The sequence below is a fragment of the Tetrao urogallus genome, assembly GCF_951394365.1.
Source record: "Tetrao urogallus genome assembly, chromosome: 4".
NCBI lineage: Eukaryota > Metazoa > Chordata > Aves > Galliformes > Phasianidae > Tetrao > Tetrao urogallus.
The window spans coordinates 15953491-15960559 of record NC_136817.1 but is presented as its reverse complement, the minus strand read 5'-3'; positions in this window follow the sequence as shown (position 1 = coordinate 15960559).

Below are 7069 nucleotides of genomic sequence, written 5' to 3'. Positions count from 1 at the left end.
GCGTGCATGTAATTTATCATGTCAAACTCATTTTTCTTCACACAGTACTGTTGCTGCCTTTCTTCTTCCAGAGACATATTATTCACTGTGAATTTCCTTTGTAATTAAGTGCTTTAGTCGCTGTTCTGAGATCTGTAAACTGACAAAGGAAAAACTGAAATCACTCCTGCCTCAAATTGGTTTGCATTCAGCAGGGTTGCCTGCCATTTGCGTAGACCAGCAGATGTCAGCCTAAATTGAAAAATGAAAAAGAAATACTGTATCATAATGTTAGCGTCTCACATGCCAGATGGGAGTCTCACACAACATGGCAGGAGCAGTTAGCCAGCAGTGGTTAAAATTCTGTGTTGGAGAAAGTAGGGTTACACAGCGTGCACCAAGAGCGTATTTTGATTATAGCATTTAATTGTATCACAGATCAATGATAGTTTAACTTATGAGGATTGATTTTGTTAATTCAAGCAGTTCAAAAGACACTGTTAAAGCTTCAGTTCATTCAACTGTATCTGACTTAAGCTTTGCTCATGATATTTGAAGATAAACGACTACATATAAACTAATGCCTTCACCCCCTACTTGTATATTTATTTCAGCATCTGTCACTAACTGAGTTACATTGAAATGCAAAGCGTTAGTAAAACAGGTTACAGCACTGAGCCTTGTATGCACAAAATCCAGTAACAAAAGAATCACAAGACTATTTGCACGTGCACACTGTGATCTTTCTGTCATTTTATTAGGGCTATAGCCTTGAATTTACTAATAAGTAATTGAAGGAACAGGACAGTCATGAATGGTGTACTAAAAAAATAAAAGGATGGAGAAACCTATTCATGACATGACTTACAGAAACCACTATTTATAAAGCACTAGCAGTACACAAATCTGACATCCTGCACAAACAAAGGTAATAGTCAGTTTCCGTAACTCACCCAGTACTTCTTGAGCATCCAGATCATCAGGTCAGGATTTACATGAAACCTCATTTACTAAAAATCAAAATGCCTATCCCCCTTTTTATGCCTTATTTTTCAGGTGCAGTATGTCAGCATTAGAAAAATCAGGCAAATAAAATCCTATTAAAAAAAAAAAAAAAATCAAGCCCGAGGAATGCTTATGTTTATGATCTTAGTGACAATACAGTGCATTTTTGAACCCAGAGTATTCCTACATTACATATGAAAGCAATTTCCAGAAACAAGTAAAATTAGACTAAAGAACTGGTTTTTTAGCTTTGGTAAACTACTTTTAAAGAAAAGCACTCAGACCCATCTTAACTGCACACTGATTCTGCACTGCTTCTCCAATTTCTTGCTTCATCTGATGAGATCAATCAGCCTTCACTTACACTGCCGGTAGCAAGACAAATCTTCATAGGATGCACCTTGTGTTGTGTGAATGTGTTAATACCTGCTTTGGCACTGCAGGTCCAGTTGCATACAAATGGGCTTGTATGACCAGCCTTAGGTAATTGGCTCACATACTATGTATATATAAATATACATTTTTTATTATTTCAGATTCCCCCATAGCTCAGAACCTCTTCATATAGCTGTGCCAAATGGACTCACGTGACCGTCCTTAAGGAGTGACCACTCCCAATGAGAGCTCTTACAACTGGCTTATAGAATAGAGCTCTTTATTGGAACAGCAAATTACAGATTCTTTTGAATTGCTGGTGATTAATACCTAGTCTGCAGAACACGTGTTAACACCAATAATGTGTTGAGTTACTCTAATCATACCTATCTTAGTTGCAATTGTTGCAACAGAAAACATAAAAGCTAATAAGCCAGAGTGACTACTGAACAGTTGGTCAGTTCCATAGTACTGAGAATTTCCCATCGCTGCAATCTCCTGACAGAGCCTGGGTGCTGAATGTCACACCTTGCTCCCCACTGTGTGCTGCATCTCTTATAGTCATCGTACCAAGCTCCCCTGGTGCTGCTAACAGACTAACACCTGCAAGTCTGATGTTGTTCAGGGAATTATCATGTAACAGACACCTTGCATATTCTTTGTACTCCATCCTGGAGATTTCTTCAATGCTTTTCTTCTTTTAAGAAAGTATCCTAACAAGTTATTTCCAACAATTACTTCACAATCCACCCATGAATACAGTCATTCAAGCTTCTCAATATTTAGAACAAGCTGGAAAGATCACACACAGTGTTATTTTGAGAATTAGAACTAAAACTCACTTGTCATGAAGTCATGGAAGAACGTTCTTATAAAAAGCAAAGAAAAGATGTGTTTTTCTACAGAAACACAGTAAATCAGAAAGGCTTTACCATGTGACAAGCATGAACTGTGTAGACGTGCTGGAAAAGCAAATAAATCATCTTTCCGTCAGCTAAGTGTCATATCACAGGAGAGTAGAAAATGGAAAGCTTTCCTAATACCTATTCTGATTCAACAGCACTGGTAAAAAATGAAAACAGTATCAAATCTATCACGATTAATTCTGCTCTGTAACATTAGGGGAAATTCCTCTTCCCTCCATCCCCTGTCGTACTAGCTCCTCTTGTCAGCTTTGGTTCATTTATTTGGAAATCAGTTGAACAGTGTCAACTCAGACCATAGCATGCTTTAGATGCTCTCTTGAGCTTTAGGAAAAAAGAAATTATGATACTGTTCACAATCATAGTGTTGCCAAAAACAAATTTTGGTGCATGAAGACACAAAAGCATACAAGGAAATAGCCTGCTAATTGGAAGTTCCATTGAGAGCAGCAATAACCAACAGGAATAAAAATCAAGATAGTGTCCAGACTACACTCATTTTGTTTATGTTCGTCCCTTATTCCTATAACATATCTTCCATAATTAAAGCCAGTGCATCCATAGCCAAGTGACTGTTGCTCCAGGGGTGTGTTTCGAACCAATAGAAGCTGCATCCAGGTCAACTATCAGCTCCTACCCAGGCCTACACCGTCAAGTCTCACCTGTCCCCTTGAATCAAGCAGCAGGACCCAGTGCACTGTCTTCTATACTTCCTTCGCTAGTTCATAAAATTCTTGTATTTAACTTCCACAAAACAGATCGCTTCAGTGCTATAAAAAAAAATCAAGCAGATAACAGAAATCCTTGCTAATTAATCTGTCTACGTCATTCTCTCTCTCCTAATTCCCTCCCCCCCCCCCCTCCAATTTTTGTTTTTTCTTAATCCTACTTTATTCTATGTCCTCCCTTGTATTCTTCTCTGCCTTAGTACTGCATACCACATACTGCTTTTCCTTTGTCCCTTGCTGTTTCTAGCTTTGGATATTCTTCTGTAACAGCACTGCAGCCTTCAGCTCAGAGCACATCTTTTCTTTCCCTCTGAGGGTTTTTCCTTCATGCTCACTTCTCTCTCTCTCTCTCTCCCTGGTAACATACTTAAATACATAAAGATGCATCTCACACCTCAGCTTTTATCATGTTTTATCTACGTATTTATTTCTTCGCTTCACAATCTCACATAGCTTCTCCTCCCTTCCCTCTTCCACTTTCAATTTCTGGTGACATTCCTTGGCTCAGATCCTGCTGTGCCACCACCTGTTACAAAGCAGAAGCCAGGAGCCTCTGGGGGAACAGGGCTGTCATGTTCATCCATTTGGCACACAGTGGCAGTGGTGGGCAGGTGGTGTCCAACCCAAGGCTGCACCAACACAACTATTTTGGGCTAGTAGAATGCTACAATTGTATAAGGGGTGCAGACCCCATGGGAGGTAGAAGTCAGAGAGCTGAAACAGAACCACATGGCAACCAGAGGAACATACATGAACCCTTGACAGTAATTATACTCGTGACAGCACTCAAGATAAAAAATCTCATTGCTATCCTTAAGAATCAAGCTGTTTGCTTTACTCTTGGAAAAACATTTTTAAATAGCAATACTACAAAGGAAGGAGATACAAACAAAAAGAATGTTTTCCTTCTGAATTCTTTGTTTCCTTTTTATAAGTACTGAATTAACCCTTCTGTGCAGCTACACAATGCAATAATAATCCAATTAGCAGCTGTAAATCCCAAACTCATTCCGTATGGTGGGATGAGAGGATCATGAGGGTACATGCACACTGAGTCTGCCAGTTTTGGAACTGGCAACGTACAAGTAAACAGGAGTGAACTTCCAAAGCAAAATGTAACTGTTTTCTCAAAGATTACAGCACTTCAGCAATCTGCATTAGTTTCACAGAGGAATTACATTCACAGCTCCTCACAGAATACAGAGAAGCTTTGTGACTTCAAAACAAGCCATTCAGATCTGCAAGCTGTGAAGAGAAGTCAGGGTGTGAAAATGAGGGGATGCTCTAAAAGCATCGCAACTGTATCCATGAAAACATTTTATCTATGTATTTGAGCAAAGCTTCTTTGAATTCTGAAGTGTTCAGCTTCAGATGTTCTGGAAACTCCAGAGGAATGCATAGATTTGAGTTAACTTTTTAAAATACTGTGACAAATATTTCCACTCCAACTAGAAAATACCAGACATCAAAGTGATCCCACGAGGATAGAAAAACAGAATCAGTGAATGTATTTTAAATTACTCTTCGCAATCAGTATGTATAAAACCAGACATGATACCAGATTAGGAGCTCCTTCTCTACAATTACCACTAAGCGTAGCTCTATTGAAGTTAGTTTTTATCCTTAAAGACATCAAAGTCTTCCATTTATGTTTTCCTCTGGGTATTCACTGCACGTTCCTGATAAACTTTTAGGTTCCACATGAAGCCTACTGTCTAGAAACCTAGTATCTTGGACAGGCCGGTCAGACAGAAACTGTGTGCAATTACTCTGTCATATAGAGACATACTTGTGAAAGAGGCAGGGAGGAGAAAGGGAGGAGAAAGCTGGTCAGGAACAGCCTTGATGGGAAATTACCCTTGAGAAGTTTAATTCCTTAAAGCACGTGCAGATAAACATACCGGGGGCCAACTAAAGCAGCATGCTCACAGACCAGATGATCCTGAGCAGGAGCACAGGAACACGATTACATTCATAAAAGTCCCATAAACAAATTAGATCAGATATCATGAAACTCACACTTGAAAACAGATTAGAGTTATACTGAGGTGATAGAAAAACATGCCATTCTAAAACTAATTCTTTTCATGCTTCCTAGAGTATAGAACTAACAAGATTTGGTCGTAGCCCTGGGTAACTGATAACTAAACCGGGGAGTCATCAGCATAACAATGACAGTGGAAGTTGTACCTGCTCCTGAAAGAAACACAGGAACTCAGAGCATGGGTGTAAAAACCAAGCCCTCATGAAGTTTCATAACGTATCTGGAGTGAACCAGCAAGAAAAAAAAAGCAAGTTACAAGCACAGAACTAGTTGTCATTACAGAAGGTCTGGAGTACTGCAGAAGTATTGGGCAGTGCAGAGGTGAACTTCTCTGATCAATTCCGTGAGGTTGAAGAGACAAGTCCAACAGCATCAGCTCTGGTAGTATGCTGTCCTCAGCATACATATGCACATGCCTTCTGCTACAGCTCTGCGAAGGACAGTCGTCATGCTGGGCAAAGATCAAAACAACAACAAAAATTTCTCATTAAAAGCATTACCTGGGAAGCTGCTTTGTAACCAAGCTGTTCTGTCAGCACTTTTGAAAATTGCATTGAGAAGAAAAGTAGCAAATTGAATGATGATGAAAGATTACTCTGACGCAGTCTTCTACTGCAGAACTTCATTATTTTACTGAACAGTTGAGAAGCAAGAGCCTTCCAATTTACAAAGGCGGCAGTATAACTAGTTATAGGCAACACTTCATCCTGCAGCCCGTTATATACAACTGCACCAGATAGTTTCTGGGCAAGTTACTGAAATTCACTTCTTGGGGTCACACTTTACTTAAATAACAAACAGATATTGCTGTGTGCAACAGTCACACTGGTTTCAGGCAGTGGGGCTCATGATTGTATCTTACAGTGCTGTGAAAATGAAAAGGTACAAACACAACAGGAAACAAGCAAGAAGGCTTCACTTGAGCAGGAGTCTAGCTCTGAAGTTGTCAGTACTGTGAGGCAAATTGCTGGTACTTCAGCTTTTTATGTGCCCACTGTAAATGTTAATTTTCTTCTGTCAACCATTTCAACTCTTTTCAGCAACCACTGCAGTGATGTACCTGCTGTGTACACACAGCTCTATGTAGCCCTAATCCATTAGATGGGAAGAGTTACACACACAGCTCATTATTTATTCACAGACAGTTCTCTTCACCTATTACCATAACCACAAAAGCTCAAGAATTTAAGATCATCCTCGTCATGACACTGGCACTGCTACTGCTCTCTATCCAAGAAGGGCATCCTCCTTCCTCCCTACATGTTCAGTATAGCTGGTAGAATTGAAATGAGGAGTTGGCTTCGTAGCCTTCATCTTCCTCCAGTGTGTTGGGAAAAACTATTGAAACTGTGATTCAACTTTTAAAGCCTGTCTCAGCAGTTCACTGCAAAATCTAATGACAATACATTCTTAAACACGTATTTCCATAATAGTTATTCCCTACCTTAAATTCAATGGATCAATTCCCATCTTGATAAGAATTGAGCTTTTCTCCCCAAGGTAGCTTAGAACCTTATTTGGAATCACAGGAACCTGACATTGGCAAACTTGAAAAGAGCCTCATGGTTCATTTAACTATTATTTTTGTCTTATAAGCCAAAGGAAGATCAGTATGCACAGAGCTGTAAGTAAGCAGGAGTTATGGGCTCCTCCTTTTAATTTAAATCACAGTTTTGAGCTAAAAAAACAGTAAGTAACTGTAGGGAAAGGCAATAGGAGATAAGCAATTTTAATTTACTCAGAAAAGAGTGATGGCTACAATCCCATTAATGAAAAAAAAAAAAAGAAATATTTACTTACCCATGACAAGAATCTGAGCTTCTCAAATTCTCCCAAAAGAACGAACTCCAAGTAAAGAACATTCCCTTGTGGCAGCCAGCCCTTAAATGACATTTGGGGAAGGGAGGGACAAGGTTCCCTCCTTGTAAGGAGTCTAAGAAGTCAGACAGAGCTGAGGATAACTCCGTTCATTTTTTAATTGCCTTTGTTCTTGATTTTGACACTAGGTAAGATAG